This window comes from Bufo bufo, chromosome 3 (assembly GCF_905171765.1).
Source record: "Bufo bufo chromosome 3, aBufBuf1.1, whole genome shotgun sequence".
In the NCBI taxonomy this organism is placed as follows: Eukaryota; Metazoa; Chordata; class Amphibia; order Anura; family Bufonidae; genus Bufo; species Bufo bufo.
Window position 1 is genome coordinate 569,725,713 of NC_053391.1, and position 24,333 is coordinate 569,750,045.

A 24,333-nucleotide genomic window follows, 5' to 3' on the forward strand; every position below is an offset into this window, starting at 1 on the left:
AAAAGGTATGTCCCACAAGATGGTACCAATAAAACCGTCACCTCATTCCGCAAAAAATGACCCCCTACATAAGAAAATCGCTCAAAAAATAAAAAAAACTATAGCTCTCAGAACATGGACACATTAAAACATCATTTTTTTGTTTCAAAAATGTTATTATTGTGTGAAAGCGAAATAAATAAAAAAAGTATACATATTAGGTATCGCCGCATCCGTAACAACCAGCTCTATAAAAATATCACATGACCTAACACTTCGGGTGAACAAAAAAAACGGTGTAAAAAAAAGCAATTTTTGTCACCTTACATCACAAAAGGTGCAACACCAAGTGATCAAAAAGGCGTATGTCCCATAAAATTGTACTAATAAAACCGCCACCTCATCCCACAAAAAAGAGCCCCTACATAAGGAAATCTCCAAAAAAATATTAAAACTATAGCTCTCAGAACATGGACACATTAAAACATAATTTTTTTGTTTCAAAAATACTATTATTGTGTAAAACTTTACTAAATAAGAAAAAGTATACATATTGGGTATCGCCACGTCCGTAACGATCTGCTCTATAAAAATGTCACATGACCTAACCCCTCAGGTGAACGCTGTAAAAATAAATAAATAAATAAAAACTGTGCTAAAACAACCAATTTTTTGGTCACCTTGCCCCATAAAGTGTTATAATGAATGATCAAAAAAATCATATGTACCCAAAAATAGTACCAATAAAACTGACACCTTATCCCCTAGTTTCCAAAATGGGGTCACTTTTTGGGAGTTTCTACTGTAAGGGTGCATCAGGGGGGCTTCAAATGGGACATGGCATCTAAAAACCAGTTCAGCAAAATCTGCCTTCCAAAAACCATGTAGCGCTCCTTTTCTTCTGCGCCCTGCCGTGTGCCCATACAGCAGTTTATGACCACATGTGGGGTGTTTCTGTAAACCATAGAATCAGTATAATAAATATTGAGTTTTGTTTGGCTGTTAACCCTCGATGTGTTAAAGAAAAAATTGGATTAAACTGGAAAATCTGCCAAAAAAGTGAAATTTAAAAATTTGATCTCCATTTTCCTTTAATTCTGGTGGAACGCCTAAAGGGTTAAAAATGTTTGTAAAATCTGTTTTAAGTAACTTGAGGGGTGTAGTTTCTACAATGGGGTAATTTATGGGGGTATCAACTATGTAAGCCCCACAAAGTGACTTCAGACCTGAACTGTTCCTTAAAAAGTGGGTTTTGGCAATTTTCTTTAAAATTTTAAGAATTGCTTCTAAAATTCTAAGCCTTCTAACGTCCTAAAAAAATTAAATGACATTTCCAAAATGATGACAACATAAAGTAGACATATGGGGAATGTTAAGTAATAAATATTTTATAAGGTATCACTTTCTGTTTTAAAAGCAGAGAAATTGAAATTTTGAAAATTGCGAATTTTTCAAAATTTTGGGTAAATTTGGGATTTTTTCATAAATAAAGGTGAAATATATTGACTCAAATTTATGACTATCATGAAGTACAATGTGTCACGAGAAAACATTCTCTGAATGGCTTGGATAAGTAAAAGTTATTACCACATAAAGTGAGATATGTCAGATTTGCAAAATTTGGCCTGGTCAGGAAGGGGGCAAATGGCCCGTATGTGAAGTTTTTAATAAAATTGCTTTATGGCAGCCCATGGTACATAGACACAATGGTCAGGAGGGGACCCTTTTTACTTTTATGTTAGAGTTTTCTAGCATGCTCTGTGACCTGTGCAGAGAACATTGTACAAGGTAAGAATAGATAAGATTTGACAATCACTTATTGTGAATGGAGGATCCTGTCTTATCTATACACAGAGGTGATATCTCCTTATTATTACAGGCAGAATTAGTATGAGTTAGGCTACTTTCACACTACCGTTCAGAGCGGGTCCGTCTGATGTCTGCTCAGAGGGATCCACTCCTATAATGCAGACGTTTGTATCCGTTCAGAACGGATCCGTCTGCATTATAACTTAGAAAAAAATCTAAGTGTGAAAGTAGCCTGAACGGATCCGTCCAGACTTTACATTGAAAGTCAATGGGGGACGGATCCGTTTGAAGATTGAGCCATATTGTGTCATCTTCAAACGGATCCGTCCCCATTGACTTACATTGTAAGTCTGGACGGATCCGCTTGCCTCCGCACGGCCAGGCGGACACCCGAACGCTGCAAGCTGAGCGGAGCGGAGGCTGAACGCTGCCAGACTGATGCATTCTGAGCGGATCCGCATCCACTCAGAATGCATTAGGGCTGGACGGATGCGTTCGGGGCCGCTTGTGAGCCCCTTCAAACGGAGCTCACGAGCGGACACCCGAACACAGGTGTGAAAGTAGCCTTAACTGCAATAAAGTGATATGTATAAACCAATTAGACATAGTGGCAAAAACTGCAGGATTTTATCTATTTTGTTTAAATATATAGAATACATGTAATATTAAAAACGTCATAAAAAATTATTTAAAAACATGTTAAACATAAAAAAGTGATTTAAACAAGAGGTCATTTTCTGATGACACATTCCCTTTAAATAAGGTAAATGAGAACAAGGCTCCATGTCCAGATGAATTACACCCAAGAGTTCTTAAAGAGCTCAGTTCAGTCATTGCTGTGCCCTTGTTTATAATTTTTGGAGATTCTCTAGGCACCAGTACAGTGCCAAGTGGATTGGCGCAAGGCAAATGTGGTGCCCATATTCAAAAAGGGCTCTAGGTCTTCCACAGGTAATTATAGACCAATTAGTTTAATTTCTGTTCTAGGAAACATGTTTGAAGGACTCCTAAGGGACTATATACAGGAGTATGTGACTGTAAATAATATCATAAGTGATAACCAGCATGGGTTTACCAAGGGCAGAAGTTGTCAGACTAACCTGATTTGTTTTTATGAGTAGGTGAGTAGTAGCCTGGACAGAGGGGCGGCTGTGGATGTAGTGTTCTTGGATTTTGCAAAGGCAATTGATATTGTCCCTCATTGACATTTAATAGGTATAAAAAGGTGTATAGGCTTAGAAAGTATAGTTTGTAATGGGATTGAAAACTGGCTGAAGGACATTGTCCAGAGAGTTGTGTTCAAAGATTCCTATTCAGAATGGTCCCGGGTTATAAATGGTATATCCCAACGTTCAGTGCTGGGTCCCTATTATTTAATTTAATTAATAATGATCGAGGACAGGATTAATAGCACCATTTCTATTTTTGCAGATGACACTAAGCTATGTAGTACTGTGCAGTCTATGGAAGATGTCCGTAAACTACAAGCTGACTTGGACACTCTGAGTGTTTGGCCATCAACTTGGCAAATGAGGTTCAATGTGGATAAATGTAAAGTTATGCATCTTGGTAGTAATAATCTCTGTGCTTCATATGTCCTAGGTTATGTAACACTGGAAGAGAAGGATTTGGGTATCTTTGTAGATTATAGATTAACTAACAGCATACCGTATTTTTCGCCCTATAAGACGCACTTTATCCCCCTCAAAAGTGGGTAAAAAATAGCAGTGGGTCTTGTACGGCGAATGCTGCATTTTGCAGAATTTTCAATGATACACCGCGCCGCGATGCCGCGCGGCGGGTGTATCAGCTGAGAGGGAGGAGGGGCTGGGGGCCGGCATCTGGTTTTATAATGACAGCGGGGCCCGTGCAGTGACTGTATTCTACTACACGGGCCCCGCTCACTGTATATAATCTTATCTATAATTGTTGGCATTGTTAATATATAAAAATCAGGGTAATCAGTGCCTGTATTACTTACAAGCGCTTAGTAGCATAGAGGAGGGAGGAGGCAGGCCGGGAGGACGGCGCTGGCAGCGTGAGTCACTACGTCACGCGCCTGCGCCGCCCACTTTATGAATGAAGCAGGCGGCGTGGGCGCATGATGTGGTGACTCACGCTGCCAGCGCCCGTCCTCCCGGCCTACCTCCTCCCTCCTCTCTGCTACTGAGCGCTTGTAAGTAATACAGGCACTGATTACCCTCAATTTTTATATATTAACAATGCCTACAATTATAAATAAGATTATATACAGAGAGCGGGCCCGTGTAGTAGAATACTGTCACTGCACGGTCCCCGCTGTCATTATAAAACCAGATGCGACCCCCACCCCCTGTATTGGGGGTCATTCACACTACAGGGACACTGTTATGGAGGGGATCTGTGGATGACACATAGCATAAGATGCTATATATGTGTTATCCACAGATCCCCCCTCATAACAGTGTCATCCTCAGATCCCCATAACAGTGCCATCCAGAGACCCCAATAAGAGCCATCAAGAGATCCCCCATAACAGTGTCACCCACAGATCCCCCATAACAGTGTCACCCAGAGATCCCCCATAACAGTGTCACCCACAGATCCCCCATAACCGTGTCACCCACAGATCCCCCATAACAGTGTCCTCAACAGATCCCCCATAATAGTGTCATCCACAGACCGCCATTAGTTCAAAACCCACCAAAAGCACACCTTTTGGTTCAAAATATTTTTTTTCTTATGTTCCTCCTCAAAAACCTAGGTGCGTCTTATGGGCATGTATTGAACAAGGCATGGACTCGCGGGACAGGGAGGTAATACTACCACTTTACAAAGCTTTGGTGTGGCCTCATCTGGAATATGCAGTTCAGTTCTGGGCACCAGTCCATGGAAAGGATGCACTGCAGTTCAAAAAAGTACAAAGAAGAGCGACTAAACTGATAAGGGCCATGGAGGGTCTTAGTTATGAAAAAAGGTTAAAAGAATTAGCCAATACAAATATATACAGGGAGTGCAGAATTATTAGGCAAGTTGTATTTTTGAGGATTAATTTTATTATTGAACAACAACCATGTTCTCAATGAACCCAAAAAACTCATTAATATCAAAGCTGAATTGTCACGGCCATGCCCATGACCGTGACTCCTTTACCGCATGCGGTTGCCTGCGGTTTTGTATGGGCGTTCAACCACGGATGAGGGCCGCTTGTCTGTGGCCTCACTTGTGGTTGCCGCGGGCAACCAGTGTTGTTTTTAGCAGCAGAGCAGCCTGAGCGTCGCTAGGTAGCTTGCTGCCCTGGCATGCGGTCACTCCTAGCAACCTTTTGTTAGGTGTGTGTGTTGTGTGCACCGTGTGGTATGTTATTGTGTGCACTTTCCCTTTATGTATGTGTGTTTTCCCTTCTGTGGCATTGGAAGGGTTAACTTCCTTCCCAGTGTGTGTGTTATGTCACTGGGTGTGTCTTACCTTTGGGTGTGGCCACTTTGGCCTATATAAACCCTCTCTCTTCCATTCCTCTGTGAGAGCCACCACTGTGGTCATAGGTTTAAGTTCAGGTTTTATGTCTTATTAAGTTTATGCTTACCTGTATGTGTCATGTCTGGGTGATGGTCTGTTGGGATTTTCCTATGTTGGTTTGTGCAGCTAATGGTTCTGGATTCTCTGTGTTAGGGATCCAGTCAGCAAGGCTGTGGCAGGTTGGTTGAGCTACTGAGTTCACCTGCCATTTCCGTTAGTCTGTTTATGTTTCCCCTTTTTCCCAACAGCTTGGCCGTTGAGACTCCTGCTCCTCCGTGCCTAGGAGGAGTAGGTCGTCTTACCCTGACTCCTAGCGCAGGGACCGGATGGAGGGTGAGTTAGCGTTCCGAGGTTCCTGCGCATGGGTCCGCCTACCTTTAAGGTCGGCCCATGCAGTTAGGAGTTAGGGTCAGGGTAGCGACGCTGTTAGGAGGTGACCTGCTCCCTATCCTGTTCTCCTGGGTCAAGCAGCCATACCATCACCTGGCTGCACACGGCTGAGGATTTCCCCCATCCTCAGCCGTGACATGAATATTTTTGGAAGTAGTTTTTAGTTTGTTTTTAGTTTTAGCTATTTTATGGGGATATCTGTGTGTGCAGGTGACTATTACTGTGCATAATTATTAGGCAACTTAACAAAAAACTAATATATACCCATTTCAATTATTTATTTTTACCAGTGAAACCAATATAACATCTCAACATTCACAAATATACATTTCTGACATTCAAAAACAAAACAAAAACAAATCAGTGACCAATATAGCCACCTTTCTTTGCAAGGACACTCAAAAGCCTGCCATCCATGGATTCTGTCAGTGTTTTGATCTGTTCACCATCAACATTGCGTGCAGCAGCAACCACAGCCTCCCAGACACTGTTCAGAGAGTTGTACTGTTTTCCCTCCTTGTAAATCTCACATTTGATGATGGACCACAGGTTCTCAATGGGGTTCAGATCAGGTGAACAAGGAGGCCATGTCATTAGATTTTCTTCTTTTATACCCTTTCTTGCCAGCCACGCTGTGGAGTACTTGGACGCGTGTGATGGAGCATTGTCCTGCATGAAAATCATGTTTTTCTTGAAGGATGCAGACTTCTTCCTGTACCACTGCTTGAAGAAGGTGTCTTCCAGAAACTGGCAGTAGGACTGGGAGTTGAGCTTGACTCCATCCTCAACCCGAAAAGGCCCCACAAGCTGATCTTTGATGATACCAGCCCAAACCAGTACTCCACCTCCACCTTGCTGGCGTCTGAGTCGGACTGGAGCTCTCTGCCCTTTACCAATCCAGCCACGGGCCCATCCATCTGGCCCATCAAGACTCACTCTCATTTCATCAGTCCATAAAACCTTAGAAAAATCAGTCTTGAGATATTTCTTGGCCCAGTCTTGACATTTCAGCTTGTGTGTCTTGTTCAGTGGTGGTCGTCTTTCAGCCTTTCTTACCTTGGCCATGTCTGTGAGTATTGCACACCTTGTGCTTTTGGGCACTCCAGTGATGTTGCAGCTCTGAAATATGGCCAAACTGGTGGCAAGTGGCATCTTGGCAGCTGCACGCTTGACTTTTCTCAGTTCATGGGCAGTTATTTTGCGCCTTGGTTTTTCCACACGCTTCTTGCGACCCTGTTGACTATTTTGAATGAAACGCTTGATTGTTCGATGATCACGCTTCAGAAGCTTTGCAATTTTAAGAGTGTTGCATCCCTCTGCAAGATATCTCACTATTTTTGACTTTTCTGAGCCTGTCAAGTCCTTCTTTTGACCCATTTTGCCAAAGGAAAGGAAGTTGCCTAATAATTATGCACACCTAATATAGGGTGTTGATATCATTAGACCACACCCCTTCTCATTACAGAGATGCACATCACCTAATATGCTTAATTGGTAGTAGACTTTCGAGCCTATACAGCTTGGAGTAAGACAACATGCATAAAGAGGATGATGTGGTCAAAATACTCATTTGCCTAATAATTCTGCACGTAGTGTAAATGGGCCATACAAAAAATATGGTTAAAAGATGTTTCATGTAAAATTTCCACAAGAACCACGGGCAAGTTCAGTCTCCAGAGGAGTAAAGGCTTCTTTACTGTAAGAACTGTGAATCTGTGATATAGTCTACCTCAGGAAGTAGTCACAGCAAGAACAGCGGGCAATTTAAAAAAGAGCTTAGATAAAGTCTTAAAATTAAATTACATCAATGCTTATGAAAATGTGTAGAAATCTGGCTCTCACTCTACTTTTTCTAAAATTCACATCACCTGTCCCTTGGTTGAACACATGATGGACTTATGTTATAACTAGTATGTGGAGGCAATATGGTGTCATTACTACTGTGGGGGCGTTAAGGGGGCATAAGTACTGTATGAGTTACAGATCCCGGCGCTATATATATGGGGGCATAAAACCTTGCACTATATACAGTGGGCACAACACGTGTGGCACTATATATATAGTATATGCACAGAACATGAGGCTATATACACATGGGGCACAGAGTGTGAGGCACTATACAGGTCCTTCTCAAAAAATTAGCATATTGTGATAAAGTTCATTATTTTCTGTAATGTACTGATAAACATTAGATTTTCATATATTTTAGATTCATTACACACAACTGAAGTAGTTCAAGCCTTTTCTTGTTTTAATATTGATGATTTCGGCATACAGCTCATGAAAACCCAAAATTCCTATCTCAAAAAATTAGCATATTTCATCCGACCAATAAACGAAAAGTGTTTTTAATACAAAAAAAGTCAACCTTCAAATAATTAAGTTCAGTTATGCACTCAATACTTGGTCGGGAATCCTTTTGCAGAAATGACTGCTTCAATGCGGCGTGGCATGGAGGCAATCAGCCTGTGGCACTGCTGAGGTGTTATGGAGGCCCAGGATGCTTCAATAGCGGCCTTAAGCTCATCCAGAGTGTTGGGTCTTGCGTCTCTCAACTTTCTCTTTCCAATATCCCACAGATTCTCTATGGGGTTCAGGTCAGGAGAGTTGGCAGGCCAATTGAGCACAGTAATACCATGGTCAGTAAACCATTTACCAGTGGTTTTGGCACTGTGAGCAGGTGCCAGGTCGTGCTGAAAAATGAAATCTTCATCTCCATAGCTGCATTGACCCTGCCCTTGATAAAACACAGTGGACCAACACCAGCAGCTGACATGGCACCCCAGACCATCACTGACTGTGGGTACTTGACACTGGACTTTAGGCATTTTGGCATTTCCCTCTCCCCAGTCTTCCTCCAGACTCTGGCACCTTGATTTCTGAATGACATGCAAAATTTGCTTTCATCCGAAAAAAGTACTTTGGACCACTAAGCAACAGTCCAGTGCTGCTTCTCTGTAGCCCAGGTCAGGCGCTTCTGCCGCTGTTTCTGGTTCAAAAGTGGCTTGACCTGGGGAATGCGGCACCTGTAGCCCATTTCCTGCACACACCTGTACACGGTGGCTCTGGATGTTTCTACTCCAGACTTAGTCCACTGCTTCCGCAGGTCCCCCAAGGTCTGGAATCGGTCCTTCTCCACAATCTTCCTCCGGGTCCGGTCACCTCTTCTCGTTGTGCAGCGTTTTCTGCCACACTTTTTCCTTCCCACAGACTTCCCACTGAGGTGCCCTGATACAGCACTCTGGGAACAGCCTATTTGTTCAGAAATTTCTTTCTGTGTCTTACCCTCTTGCTTGAGGGTGTCAATGATGGCCTTCTGGACAGCAGTCAGGTCGGCAGTCTTACCCATGATTGCGGTTTTGAGTAATGAACCAGGCTGGGAGTTTTTAAAAGCCTCAGGAATCTATTGCAGGTGTTTAGAGTTAATTAGTTGATTCAGATGATTAGGTTAATAGCTCGTTTAGAGAACCTATTAATTATATGCTAATTTTTTTAGATAGGAATTTTGGGTTTTCATGAGCTGTATGCCAAAATCATCAATATTAAAACAAGAAAAGGCTTGAACTACTTCAGTTGTGTGTAATGAATCTAAAATATATGAAAGTCTAATGTTTATCAGTACATTACAGAAAATAATGAACTTTATCACAATATGCAAATTTTTTGAGAAGGACCTGTATATATGAAGGCACTACCAGTAGGATCACTGTGCATGTGGTACATTATTTTCAGAGGGCATAGTATGTGACATGACTGTATTTAGGAGCACAGTGTATGCTGCTATTATATTCACAGCACAGTATGTGGCATTAATACGAGTTTGTGTTAGTATATAGGATGCCGGGTGTGTTGTTCAAGCGAGAAGCTGAAGACATCTGGGTGGCAAGATCTGCAGAGAACAGTCGTGGCTGGGAGAAGTCATTAGAGTGTCTGAACCAGATGGAAAGATAAGGAAAGAGAAGAACTCTGGAGGAGACATTACCTGTAAGTCACTAAATGTAAATGTTTATTCCACCAGGGGCGTAGCTATAGGGGTGCAGAGGTAGCAGTCACTACAGGGCCTAAGAGGCTGAGGGAGCCTCCTCAGCACTCCCTCAGTGCGCCTGCGCCGATGACATCACCGAAAGAGAAGACGTCATCGGCGCAGGCGCACTGAGGGAGTGCTGAGGAGGCGAGTGTCCTCCTCTCAGAGCGCCTGCACCGAATGAAGACAGGCGCGGGATTTGAAATGCTGACAGGGCCAGCCGGAGGAGGAGGAGATCAACTGGAGGAGGGGGCGGTTTTTTGCGGCGGCTACCAGCAAGTAGACGCCCTACTTGCTGGTAGTGAAGTGATTTGCATATTTTAAAAGATCGATTTTTAAGGAAAAGAAGCCACAGACAAAGGTAAGAGGAATAGTCGTTAAATAAGGATTTTAACAAGCCCAAAAAAAAAGTGTTTTGGGGGTGACCGAAGCTCTTTAACTCTTGCACCAGGGCCCATGAGCCTTTAGCTATGCCCCTGTATTCCACCACAGATCAGTGCTGTGGTCACTTGTATGGTCTACAGCATGATGATAGGTGCTAGCGTTCTCTTTTGTGAAATTACCACTCTTAGCATCCTGTATCTTTACACCTATTCAGGACATGCTGGGACATGTAGTTTCACACTATACATACTTATCCGTCAAGGACTATGCAAATTAAACTGTATCTACAGTATATTGAGCGGTTTTGAGCCTCATGCTGTATACAGTGGTGTTCACTCTTAACTGATCTAAAGTTTAGTTAAGGCATGCAAATTATGATGACACTTTAACAGGAGAATCTAACGAGATATCCAACCTCTGGGGAGGCTGTAATTCACATCACAACCACTGGGTGTCGAGTGTACCACAATTACCTCAGTAACCCATCCACCTGCATGTCTGATTGTTTGGAAAACAGTTGGGGGTCTTCACAGCAGATGTTCTTTGATATGTATTTTCTCTCACTGACCTTGTTTGAAAAAGGCTGACTGTATGCTAAGGAAAAACTATTGGGGGGCGGGAGAGGGGGGTCATAGAGTTTTCATCTCTTGCTCCTGAGGAGGATGGTGGGCTGGCTGAATGGTCAAAAGGAATGAAGAAAGATAAAGTAGGAGAAATGGGAGTTGTGGGGCTGGTGGGGCCATGTGTGAAAATCTGTACAGTCCTCACTTGTGTAGGATCCAAGTCTAGTGGCGTCTGCCATCTGTCACTACACATGTGCAAGAAACCAACTGAAGCCGGACGGCAACATAACACAGGATGAGATACACGGTTCCACAGACTGTATCACACAGGATAGGATTAGATACAAAGCTCTGCAGACATATCAACATAGTTAGGTACACAGCTCTGCAGACAGTATCAACCAGTGGCAGATCCAGAGCCTGGTCTTGGGAGGGGCACTTCCTCTGCATCCATCATACAGTGGGCACACGTCCAGTGCCCGTATATTGCGGACCCGCTGTTATTGCGGGCCACAATACAGGCACGGCCATGTGCATGAGCCCTTACACATGGTAAGCTTAGATATGTGGTTCAGCAGGCAGTATTACACATGATAAGCTCAGATACAGTGGTTCAGCCGGCAGTATCATACACAGCCTTTGGCTGCTATCAGTAATATTTTCCTTTTAATCTACCACTACATTTCCAGTAAAAGCCTTCCCAGCACAAGATGACATCACATAGATATGCTATTTTGACCTTCTCATCATGCCCCATCTTTGCAGACAGGTTTAGCTTGGCAGGAAGTAGCCGCAAAGCCTGCTGGTCTATCAACCACCTAGAACATGATGTCACTTTCTGCTGCTGCTGTTGAGATGCCAGTCACGGCGTCCGTGGGCGGGGCGTAGTGGAATGGGTGGAGGTCAGGGGAGTTGCTAGGGTCAAAAACGACTCGGGGCCCAAGCCTCAATGAATATGGCCCAATTCTCTAATTCCCCCCTCCCCCCACACCGCATTTTGCTGAACTTGCTATACAGCCGACATACCTCTTACATCCAGTGACATCTCCTTTGATGTAGATGTTCTCTTTCCTCATCTTCTCTTTTCAGACCTTCAGACCAGACCATCATTTTTTAGCCATTTTATTGTCTCTGCAGTTTGAAAAAAAAAATCTTAGTTTACTACTTTTCCATCATTCACCCATCTTCTGGACAAATCGTCCTACTACCCTCAATACTGTGCCACTGTGCTCCGCAATATTATACTGTAGAAACTGATAACCCCCCTGATAATACTAGTACCACACAGAGCCCCCCATATAAAATACCCCTTCTTTGTGGCCTCAGTAGAAGCCCCCATAGTGTTCCTCTCCCCCTTCCCCCATATAAAATACCCCTTCTATGTGGCCTCAGTAGATGTCCCACAGTGCCCCCCAATAATGTGCCAGTAAGAAGTGCCCCCATAGATGCCCCACAATAATGTGCCACTAAAAAGTGCCCCCATAGATGCCCCCAATAATGTGCCAGTAAGAGGTGCCCCCATAGATGCCCCCCCAATCATGTACCAGTAACAAATGCCTCTCCATGCCCCCCCAATCATGTGCCAGTAAAAAGTGCCTCTCCATGCCCCCCCAATTCTTTGCCAGTAACAAGTGCCTCTCCATTCCCCCCCCCCCCCAAATCATGTGCCACAAGTATTGTCCCGTATAAAAATAAAAAACATTTATACTTACCTCCATGGCAGCGATGCGATGCAGGCCTCTTCCGGCCTGTGTCCCACGCTGTACGGCTCAGGCGGCACGATGACGTCATTGCGCCGCCTGCACCTGCCTGTGATAGGCTGCGGGCCTTGTTCCGGCAGCCTATCAGAGGAACAAGGAAGGGAGACTCCTCTCCCTCCCCTGCCCTGCCACAGCACAGCCATCTGTATCGCTGTCCTGAGGACGGCGATACAGATGACTATGGAGATAAGCGCTTTCGCAATGGAAGCCCTCATCTCCCCCGATCCGCTCTTCGCCCTGACTCTCACTATATTCTCGAGGGGGGGGGGAAAGGGGCAATAGCGCCCCCCCCCCCCCCAGATCCGCCAGTGGTATGAACAGGATTAGATACACAGCTTCGCAGGCAGTGTCACAGATGATAAGATTAAAAACACGGCTCAGCAGACAGTATCCCACATGACAGGATTAGATACACAGCTCAGAAGACAGTATCACACATGATAGGATTAAATACACGGCTCAGCAGACAGTAGTATCACACATGACAGGATTAGATACACAGCTCAGAAGACAGTATCACAGGTGACAGAATTAGATACATGGCTCAGCAGACAGTATCACACATGATAGGATTAGATTTACAGCTCATCTGACAGTATCACAGATGACAGGGTTAGATACACAGCTAATCAGACAGTATGACACATGGTAGGATTAGATACATCGTTTATTACACAGTATGATAAATGTCATGCAAAAAATGTATATACTGACACCCGATGCGTCTGAATTGTAGTATGTACAATTGTAACATGTAATGGCACAGTTTAAAGAATATAATATTATAATAATCTCTGCATAATACTGGGGTTGGTGTTTGTTTTGCACATAATGAATATAATGCTAGAGATGCAATGTATACTGATACCAAGTGTATCAAAATCATAGTGTACAGAATATAGAATTGTAGTGATTACCTGCACAGTTCTTAAAGGGGTTCTGCATGTTGTTTAAACTGATGATCTATCCTCTGGATAGATCATCAGCATCTGATTGGTGGGGGTCCGACACCCGGGACCCCCGCCAATCAGCTGTTTGAGAAGGCAGCGGCGCTCCAGAAGCGCCGTAGCCTTCTCACTGTTTACCGCTGTCACGAGGGTGTCAAGAGCCACGCCTGACTCCGTTGTACCCGGGGTCAGGAGGTCTCAGCGGTTGGCTGCGCGCTCTATGTAAGATAGGGCTGTTTCCTTATTGTAGCTTTCTGGGTTTTCTTTGCAAACCCTTTTGGCTCACTCAGGGATCCGTAGCTCCTTCTTCTCAGCTGTTCCTTGTCCAGCACTCCCAAACCTCCTTATATTCCCCTCTCACACTTCTCTGGTTGCCAGATATAGAGCTTCCTGCCTGGAACTCTATTCTGACCCTCTGGAGCTGTGTTACTGCGTTCTCTGGTTGTTGATCCAGAACGCTACCCTCCGGATCCCTGTTGGACCTTTGTGGACTGCTGTGGTCGCCCACCTGGGTCTATGTGTTTGTCTGTGTTGTCTGTCCTCTCCCTGGTGTTTCCCTCTTAGTTCAGTGGTGCGGACTAGCGATCCCACCGGCCCGTTCACTATCTAGGGCTCATATCAGGGAAAGCCAGAGTTTAGGCACGTGATCGCCGCACGGGTGAGGAACCCGTCTAGGGACGTCAGGGCAGTCAGGTGCCAGCTGCAAGGTGAGTCAGGGGTCACCACCTTACCCTCTCCCTTGGGCAGGGCTTTCCCTTTTCCCTCCCTGTGCGTGACGCCGGTCATTACATTATATCTGACCCTTATTTTTGTGTAGGTAAAAAAAAAAAAAATCTCCCTGACAGATTTTCTGGGGGAAGGGACAAGTTTTTGACATTCCGTGAGGCCTGTAAATTATACTTTAAACTGCGCCCTTACTCCTCTGGTAATGAAGAACAGCGGGTGGGGGTTGTTATTTCCCTGCTGCAGGGGGACCCGCAGTCCTGGGCGTTCTCTTTACCTACTGATTCCCAGGCGCTTCGGTCAGTGGATGAGTTTTTCGGGGCCTTGGGTCTCATATATGACGACCCTGGCCGAGTCGCACTGGCTGAATCAAGATTACGGAGACTCCTACAAGGAGAGCGGCCGGTAGAGGAATAGGAGGAGTCAGTTCTGCTCTGGGTTATCCGAAAGGGTTAAGGATGCGCTTGCATTATATGAGACCCCCTTTTCCCTTGATGCGGTTATGTCCCTTTCTATCCGAATAGATAGACGCCTTAGGGACAGGTTGAAAAAACCGGAGCCATTGGTAACCCCTCCCAAGCAGCAGTTAGTCTGTACGGACTTAGACGAGCTTATGCAGCTAGGAGGAACTACTCGTCAGGTCCATCCTCCTGAGGCTCGCCGTAGGCGTGGGGTTTGTTTTTTTCTGTGGGGAGAGGGGTCATTTCATTAATGTCTGTCCTTCTTTCCTCAGAAACAAAAGACCGTCGGAAAACTACTAACCCCAGGCTGTGTGGAGGATGTCAGCCGGGGGGTATACGTTTCCTCCATACGTACATCGCAATTTGTGTTGCCAGCGGTTATTGTTTTTGGTGATAAGACAGAGACTATTTCTTTCTTTCTAGACAGTGGAGCAGGGGTAAATTTGATAGATGCCCATTTTGCCCGCACTATGGGTTTGTCTCTCTGTACGCTACAGAGACCTATTCTCATATTTGCTATTGATTCTGCTCCTCTGTCTCAGAGAAACCTCACCCACATTGTTCATAATTTACACCTTCGGGTAGGGGACCACCATAACGAGATGCTTTCATGTTATGTTCTGGAGGGGCTTCCCACTCTGGTAGTGCTGGGTCTTCCCTGGTTGGTAACGCACAATCCAGTGGTGGATTGGCAGGCCAGGGAGATATTGGAGTGGAGTAAGCAGTGCAGAGAAAATTGCTTAAATAGCAATTGCTTAGTCGCCTCCATAACTACCCTGCCTACAATTATTTCGGATTTTGAGGACGTTTTTTCTGAAAAGGGTGGTCAGAAGTTACCACCTCATCGTCCTTATGATTGCCCGGTTAACCTTATTCCCGGCGCAAAATTACCCAAGACCAGGTTATATAATCTTTCAGGTCCAGAGAGACAAGCCATGAAAGATTATATCTCCGAGAGTTTGGCTAAGGGACACATCAGACCCTCTTCTTCACCCGTGGCTGCAGGGTTTTTCTTTGTTAAAAAGAAAGATGGGGGCCTGCGTCCTTGCCTAGATTTTTGCGAATTAAATCGGATAACCATCCGAGACCCATACCCTCTTCCTCTCATTCCTGACCTGTTTAACCAGATTGCGGGTGCTAGGTGGTTCTCCAAACTTTATCTTAGGGGGGCCTACAATCTGATTCGTATTAAGGAGGGGGATGAGTGGAAGACAGCTTTTAACACCCCTGAGGGGCATTATGAAAATCTAGTTATGCCTTTCGGTCTGACCAATGCTCCTGCCGTCTTTCAACATTTCGTTAATGACATTTTTAGTCATCTAATCGGCAGGTTTGTGGTAATATACCTAGATGATATTTTAATTTATTTGTCTGATCTGAGAACACATGAGGTGCATGTCAGACAAGTACTGCAGGTCCTACGGACGAATAAATTATATGCTAAAATTTAAAAATGTGTCTTCGCCGTTCAGGAGATACAATTCCTAGGTTATTTTTTATCTGCTTCAGGTTTCCGTATGGATCCTAGGAAGGTCCAGGCAATTTTGGATTGGGATCTTCCTGAGAACCTCAAAGCACTACAACGGTTCTTGGGCTTCGCAAATTTCTATAGGAACTTCATTAAAAATTATTCACTTATTGTAAAACCCCTTACTGACATGACTAGGAAGGGGACTGATTTTTCTAAATGATCTGACGCCGCTAAAGTTGCTTTTTCCTCTCTAAAAGAGAGGTTTACCTCGGCACCTGTACTAGTCCAACCTGATGTCTCTCAGCCTTTTATTGTTGAAATCGATGCATCAGAGGTGGGAGTGGGGGCTGTACTGTCTCAGGGTCCGTCTCCTGGCAAATGGCGTCCTTGTGCTTTCTTTTCTAAAAAACTATCTGCAGCAGAAAAGAACTACGATATTGGCAATAGGGAACTGTTAGCTATTAAACTTGCGTTTGAGGAGTGGCATCACTTTTTAGAGGGGCAGTCCACCCCGTCACTGTGATTACGGACCACAAAAATCTTCTGTACCTCGAATCAGCTAAGCGTCTCACCCAAAGACAGGCTAGGTGGTCGCTATTTTTTACCAGGTTTAACTTTGTGATTACCTATCGTCCTGGGGCAAAGAATACCAAGGCTGATGCACTATCTCGTTGTTTCCCTGGAGGGGGTAATGTGAGTGATCCGGTGCCCATTCTTCAAAGAGGAGTGGTTGTTTCTGCGGTACACTCTGTTCTGGAGGGGAAGGTGTTAGAGGCCCAGGGGGACGCCCCGGTCTCTTGCCCTTCAGAGAAATTGTTTGTACCGTTGAACCTACGTTTCGAATTATTAAAGGAACATCATAATTCGGCACTTGCTGGGCACCCGGGTAGTAAAGCAACCTTGGAGCTATTGTCTCGTCGTTTTTGGTGGCCAAGGTTGCGTCAGGATGTATTGGATTTTGTGTCTTCTTGTTCTACCTGTGCGCGCGCAAAAGTTTCACATACACGTCCTGCAGGGTCTCTATTACCACTCGTCATTCCCAATAGACCATGGACACATCTGTCAATGGATTTTATCACTGACTTACCTTTGTCTGCGGGTAAAACAGTTATTTTGGTAGTAGTGGACAGGTTTAGCAAAATGGTACACTTCATTGCGTTACCCGCACTACCTAATGCTAAGACTCTTGCTCAGGTATTCGTCAGTGAAATCGTGAAGCTTCACGGGGTCCCCTCCGATGTTGTTTCGGATCGGGGTACCCAGTTTATTTCTAAATTTTGGAAAGCTTTTTGTTCCTGTTTGGGGGTACACTTGTCCTTTTCCTCAGCTTTCCATCCTCAGTCGAATGGACAGACTGAGCGTACCAACCAAAACCTGGAGACATATCTAAGATGTTTTGTGTCTGAAAACCAAGAGTTGTGGTCATCATATTTACCGTTAGCTGAGTTTGCCATAAATAATCGTCGTCAGGAATCCACTGGCAAGTCACCATTTCTTGGTGCATATGGTTTTCATCCCCAATTCTGTACTTTCAAAGAGGGGGGGTCTTCTGGGGTTCCCGAAGAGGAACGGTTTTCGTCATCTCTTTCATCGGTATGGCAGAAGGTGCAAGCTAACTTGAAAAATATGGGAGGTAAATACAAATGCATGGCTGATAAGAGACGGTCGCCAGGTCCGGACGTAGGAGTGAATGACTATGTGTGGTTGTCTACTAGGAATATCAAATTGAAGGTTCCCTCTTGGAAACTGGGTCCTAGGTTTATTGGTCCTTACAAAATTGTAGCCATCATCAACCCTGTTGCTTTTCGCCTGGAGTTACCTCAGACTTTTAAAATCTATAATGTCTTTCATAAGTCGTTACTCCAAAAATATGTTCTACCTCTAGAACCGTCATCGCTGCCACCCCCTCCTGTTGTCGTGGATGGTAATACAGAATTTCAGATATCCAAAATTATTAATTCTCGTCGGGTCCGCCGCTCTCTTCAATATCTGGTGCATTGGAGAGGTTACGGTCCCAAGGAAAGAATGTGGGTTCCTGCGTCTGAGGTAAACGCTGACAGGCTAGTTCGGGTTTTTCATGCCTCTCATCCTGAGAGACCTGGTCCTGAGTGTCCGGAGGCCCCTCGTAGAGAGGGGGGTACTGTCACGAGGGTGTCAAGAGCCACACCTGACTCCGTTGTACCCGGGGTCAGGAGGTCGCAGCGGTTGGCTGCACGCTCTATGTAAGATAGGGCTGTTTCCTTATTGTAGCTTTCTGGGTTTGCTTTGCAAACCCTTTTGGCTCACTCAGGGATCCGTAGCTCCTTCTTCTCAGCTGTTCCTTGTCCAGCACTCCCAAACCTCCTTATATTCCCCTCTCACACTTCTCTGGTTGCCAGATATAGAGCTTCCTGCCTGGACATCTATTCTGACCCTCTGGAGCTGTGTTACTGCGTTCTCTGGTTGTTGATCCAGAACGCTACCCTCCGGATCCCTGTTGGACCTTTGTGGACTGCTGTGGTCGCCCACCTGGGTCTATGTGTTTGTCTGTGTTGTCTGTCCTCTTCCTGGTGTTTCCCTCTTAGTTCAGTGGTGCGGACTAGCGATCCCACCGGCCCGTTCACTATCTAGGGCTCATATCAGGGAAAGCCAGGGTTTAGGCACGTGATCGCCGCACGGGTGAGGAACCAGTCTAGGGACGTGAGGGCAGTCAGGTGCCAGCTGCAAGGTGAGTCAGGGGTCACCACCTTACCCTCTCCCTTGGGCAGGGCTTTCCCTTTTCCCTCCCTGTGCGTGACGCCGGTCATTACAACCGCAGGCCCTGTGACGTCAAGACTAGTATCAACTGGCCTGGCCTGGGCTAAGCTCCATTCAAGTGAACAGAGCTTATCCCCACCCAGGCTAGTGATACTAGTTGTGACGTCACTGGGCCTGCGGTAAACAGTGAGAAGGCCGCGTCACTCATGGAGCGTCGTTGCCTTCTCAAACAGCTGATCGGCGGGTCCCGGGTGTCGGACCCCCACCAATCAGATGCTGATGATCTATCTAGAGGATAGATCATCAGTTTAAACAAACTGCGGAACCCTTTTAACCTTATGCCCAGTATTTGGGTATTAGTAACACTATGCACCACCTCCTGTCTGGACAGTTGTATTGCAGGCCCATTTGTTATTTGTTAAGCTGAGATATTGTGTTGGAATTAGTTCGGCACCACATTTCGTGACATCTCTAAACTTGCTAAGATAAGTGAGCAGTTAAGTGTGGATACCGCTGTATATGCACCGTATTAGTTCTGGTGCTGTATTTATATAATAAACTTGGTTCTGGGGCTGTATTCATATAATGAGTTTGGTCTTTGTGCTGTATTTATGTTCCTTACTTGGTTCTGGTGGTGTACTTATGTGATTAGCTTAGTTCTGTGCTGTAATTATGTGATGAACTTAGTTCTGTGCTGTTTACTATGTGATGAGCTTAGTTTTGGTGCTGTATTAATGTGATGAGCTTAGTTCTGTGCTGTAATTATGTGATGAGCTTAGTTCTGTGCTGAAATTATGTGATGAGCTTAGTTTTGGTGCTGTATTTAATTACCGTGTTTGGTTCTTGTGCTGTATTAATGTACTGTACTTGGTTCTGGTGCTGTATTTATATAATAAGCTTAGTATGGCACCACTATTACTGTGCATGTACAATGTCCTCTCTAGTCACTGCTATGGAACTTCTGAAACTAATCGGTGTATAACTATTTTCTAAAGTTCCATAGAGGTAAATGGAGCGGCGGTCATTGTGGAGGTATGTGTGTTTGGGTGGGGGGCAGGGCCGTTTCTTGGGGCGGGCATATTGGGGGTCATTATGGGGGACACTATACCGGCAGCCTATCAGAGGCCGGACACTGAGGGCATCTACTGGGGCACTATATATGGTTCATTTTATACTGGTACATTATGGGGGGCACTAGCAGGAAGGCGGGAGAGGAGCAGTATGGGGGAATTTACTGGGGGCACTATATAGGGGTATTTTATACTGGGACATTATGGGGGCACTATGGGGACATTAGCTCAACTGGGGGCATTACAAGGGGGTATTTTTTGCACTGTCACATTAAAAGGATAATTATTTCTACTAGGGGGGGGGGGGGGCATTATTACTCCCCCTGCTCTGCTATTCCTCTGCCCCTTCTCCAAATCCTTATTATGAAATATTTCTCATTAGGAAAAAACACATCAGCTCCGCCGAGCCTCCGGCCAAGTGTGGAAGTGGTGTCCGAGATCCCCAAGGGCCAAGCCAAGTAATTGTAAGTTTTCATGTGAAATATGTTTATGTTATACACACATAACATACACTGTGCCACACAATATACAGTATACCTCTACACTGTGTAGGGGTTAGGCTCCATTCACACGTCCCCAAAATGAGTCTGCATCCGTTCCGCAATTTTGCGGAACGCTTGTGGACCCATTCATTCTCTATGGGGACGAAATGGATGCGGACAGCACACAGTGTGCTGTCTGCATCCACAATTGCGGAGCGCGGCCCCGATCTTCGGGTCCGCAGCTCCGCAAAAGATAGAACATGTCCTATTCTTGTCCGCAGCTGCGGACAAGAATAGGCATTTCTATAGGGGTGCCGGGCGGGTGTGTTGTGGACCCGCAATTTGAATAAAAAAAATAATATATATATTTGGTGAGACGGTTGCAAGCACTCTTCTGATATGATTTTATCGGGCAGTTTTTTTTTGGGGGGGGGGGGAGTTTTTTTGACACTCGCCCTGAGAAAATTTTTATCTGCACTGGTGGGGGGGGGGGGGGGTTGCCAAAAAGACTTCTCGCACAGGGTGCCATGTAACCAAAGGGGAGCCCTGGACTTATGAAACTCATCATGGCATAATCTTTTTTTTTTTTCAAAACAAAGAGTACTCTATAGGACGGTGTAGCATTTTTTTCAGATGAAAAAAATTTACCTGAAAAAATGCATCTTAATGCCAAGGCATGAGGAAAAAAACTTGTAAACAGTCTTAGACTTCATTTTAGTTTTCACAAGCCGCAAAAAAATGGTGTGTGAAGGAAGCCTTCTACTTACTCTTTTTGTGTTCCCCCGTTTTCCTATTGGGTTGATGTCTTCTGTTAATTGGAAGATAGTCTTCTGCTGGAGTCCTACCAAGTCTTGCTAATGTTGTCCAACTCCAAAGTGTAAAGCATGAGTGAGTGAGGAACCTCACCTGTACACAGCAGCATTATATTGCATGATATAGTTTACATTATGAGGGATTTATTTGTGTGAATCAGAGATTGAGACACCGGAATATGGGTGTACCGCATGTCTGAAAGCTATACACATCATAAGTATGTATCTATTGCTTAACATACGTATCATGTCCTAGGCGTCTTGCACACAACTGTATGCCCTCCGAGATATACGGTCTGTGAGCAGGCCATATGGTCCAGAGCGGCATTGATCGTGCGCATGGGAGCACACAGCATGATAGATTGCAATGATGCTGTGGAAGTCGGGCCACCCGTGGGGCTATTGTCCCGCACTCATATTATCATATGACTGTGGGACAATAGCCCCGCGGGCGGCCTGAAATGTATATCCGTATATCTCGGAGGGCTTTCCACAAATAAAGGTCTTGGAGTGTTCGTTATCTCTAAAGGTGGATTTAGATGGAAAGATTCTGCAGCTGACAGTCGGCTGCTTGTTAAGTGAAGGAGACCGCTGGATTTACATGTAGCGATCTCCTTCACTGTATGAGGACGGGGGATCGCTATTACAATCTCTTGTTCTCATACAGAATCATTGTTTCTGAGCAGCAAATCGCTGTTTAGACCACGCGATCTGCTGCCCAGAGACTATGTTTGGTGGTAACTGCATGAACGACAGGATCACCCGATGAACAAGCGTTTCGCTCATTTATCGGGTGATCGCGGGCACATTTACACAGGCAGATTGTCGGTAACCATTGTTTGCAGGAACAGTCGTTCCCGATAATCTGGATAATTATTGACTCGTATAAATGCAGCTTAACATATGCTGATAGAGAGTGAACAAAAGGCACACAAATCACGGTTTCCGAGATTTTTATACTGATAACCTATTCTCAGTATCTGATCTACGGGGCCACAGTAGCACCACAGCCTTCTCTCAGCTCACCAAGCACAGCACCGTACATTGTACAGCGGCTGTGCTTGGTATCAAAGCTCAGCCTTATTCACATCAATGGGGCTGAGCTGTGCCTAGGCCATGTGACTGATGATCGCAACGTCAAATGGCCAAGGCAAAGCTGCGAGAAGGCCGCGGTGCTAGATGATTTTTTTTATTGGGCGTACTTGATTCGCCTGTGTGTGTCTTTCCAAGTATTTATGATGAGGCGCAGGATAGGTGATGAATTAGTCATGGTGGGTTTTTATTTGTCAGTTTTAAGGTGTGTCTAGTGGTTTCTGTGTAATTTGTTAAATCTGTGTAAGGAAAAAGTTGTAAATGTGCCATGGAAAAGTCGCAGATTAGGTAGAAAGTTGCATCCTATGGTGTATTTGCAACTTTTTAAACAAAAAAGGTTGCACAATCCTTTTTAGACCAACCGAGGAAAACTACGCCACGTATAAATTAGACAAATTCTGCGAAAGCTAAAAAAAAAAAGGCGCAAATACATAAATCGCACTTAGGCCTCATTCACACATATGTGCATTTTCACGTACCACGGCCTGATGAGTGCATGAGCGCACGGCGTCATTGGTTGCTATGACTCCGTGCGCATTGTGCCACCGCCAATGTACAGTAATACCCTCGTATGATCTATACGAGTGTATTACCATACAGCGGCGGCGGCACGAAGCTCACGGCGTCATAGCAACCAATGACGCCGTGTGCTCGTGCACTCAGCAGGATGGGCTTTCACGGACCATGGTCCGTGAAAATCCACGTATGTGTGAATGAGGCCTAACTCAGACATGCGAAATAAACCACACCCTCCAAATCAGTTGAAAACCAAAAACAGTTGTACCTGGAGAAAAAGACAAAAAACTAGGGGGCACATTTATCAAGTGGTTTTGCGCCTGTTTCAGTCGTAATTTATCTGTGTTGGGAAGACTTTTCTATTTAATCACATTTATTGTTAGGTTAGCTCCTTGTCTTAGACTTCACATCAAATTTGCGCATGTTTTATCTGTTTCGGAGATCGAGCTAGAGCTAACTTTTTCATCAGTGGACTGGTGCGAGTTACGTAAGCATGCCTTTTTAATGTCTAAATTTGATTAGTTTACATGGGCAAAACTCTACTAGCTCCTGGCTGACGTATGTAACTGCGATTAGTCTGATCTTCTACGACTCTGTTAACTTTTTAAAACATATTTGCAACTTTTTAAAAATCTGTTCAATTCACTTGAATGGGGCTTCCAAAAATCCAATTTCTGCACAGAATGTGCAGCGTGTGAAGGCACCCTAATCCATACTTAAATGAGCCGTTAAAAGGACCAAGTAAGATGACTATGCAGGAGCCTGGTCCTGTCAATCAAGGGAGAGAAGGGCGGGCAAAGGAAGGCAGAGAAGCAAGGGTGCATAGAGGTACTTTTGCCCACCCTCAGTGGACTTAATCACTTATTTGCATATGGATTAAAAGTACTTTATATGAAAAGGTCTTAAAGATACGCTGCACTAGATTGTTGTATCTAACGTCCTGTAGCACATTACTGCGGGTGACAAGCTTAGGTTGTGAAACAACTTAGGTGTGGTTCACAAGGTTGAGAAAATAAGGTTGCAATGTGAATTACATTGCTAGTCACCACCCAAATTGTGTTCTCCTGCTGATCCAAATAATTAGTTTAGAGGTAATTCATTGCCAAAGGTTTTTTTAACACTTCTACCCCTGGCCAGTTTTCGCTCTTCTGCCTAGGCCATTTTTTGCAACTCTGACATGTTTACTGTATGTGGTAATAGCTTTGGAGCACTTTTACTTATCCAAGCTATTCTGAGATTGTTTTCTTGTGACACATTGTACTTCATGATGGTCATAAATTTGAGTCAATATGATTCACCTTTATTTGTGAAAAAATGTCTCTACTTTTATAACAGTGATACCTCATATAATAGTTATTACTTTACATTCCCCATACAGTATGTCTACTTCATGTTTGGATCATTTTGAAAATGACATTTTATTTTTTGGGGACTTTAGAAGGCTTAGAAGTTTAGAAGCAAATCTTGAAATTTTTCAGAAAATTTCCAAAACCAACTTTTTAAGGACCAGTTCAGGTCTGAAGTCACTTTGTGCGGCTTACATAATAGAAACCACCCAAAAATGACCCAATTTTAGAAACTAAACCCCTTTAAGGTATTCAAAACTGATTTTGCAA

At 44.5% G+C, this 24,333-nt stretch overlaps 1 protein-coding gene across 1 annotated transcript in view; it reads right to left on the reverse strand.

The window, feature by feature from the left end:
• The window catches only part of LOC120996035 (retinol dehydrogenase 7-like), a 124,771-nt gene extending 103,568 nt beyond the window's left edge, over positions 1-21,203 (reverse strand). The window contains exon 1 of the mRNA XM_040425697.1: positions 21,065-21,203. The gene's annotated coding sequence lies outside the window, so the exon portion shown is untranslated. The remainder of the gene's footprint in view (positions 1-21,064) is intronic.
• Positions 21,204-24,333: the final 3,130 nt, after the last annotated feature.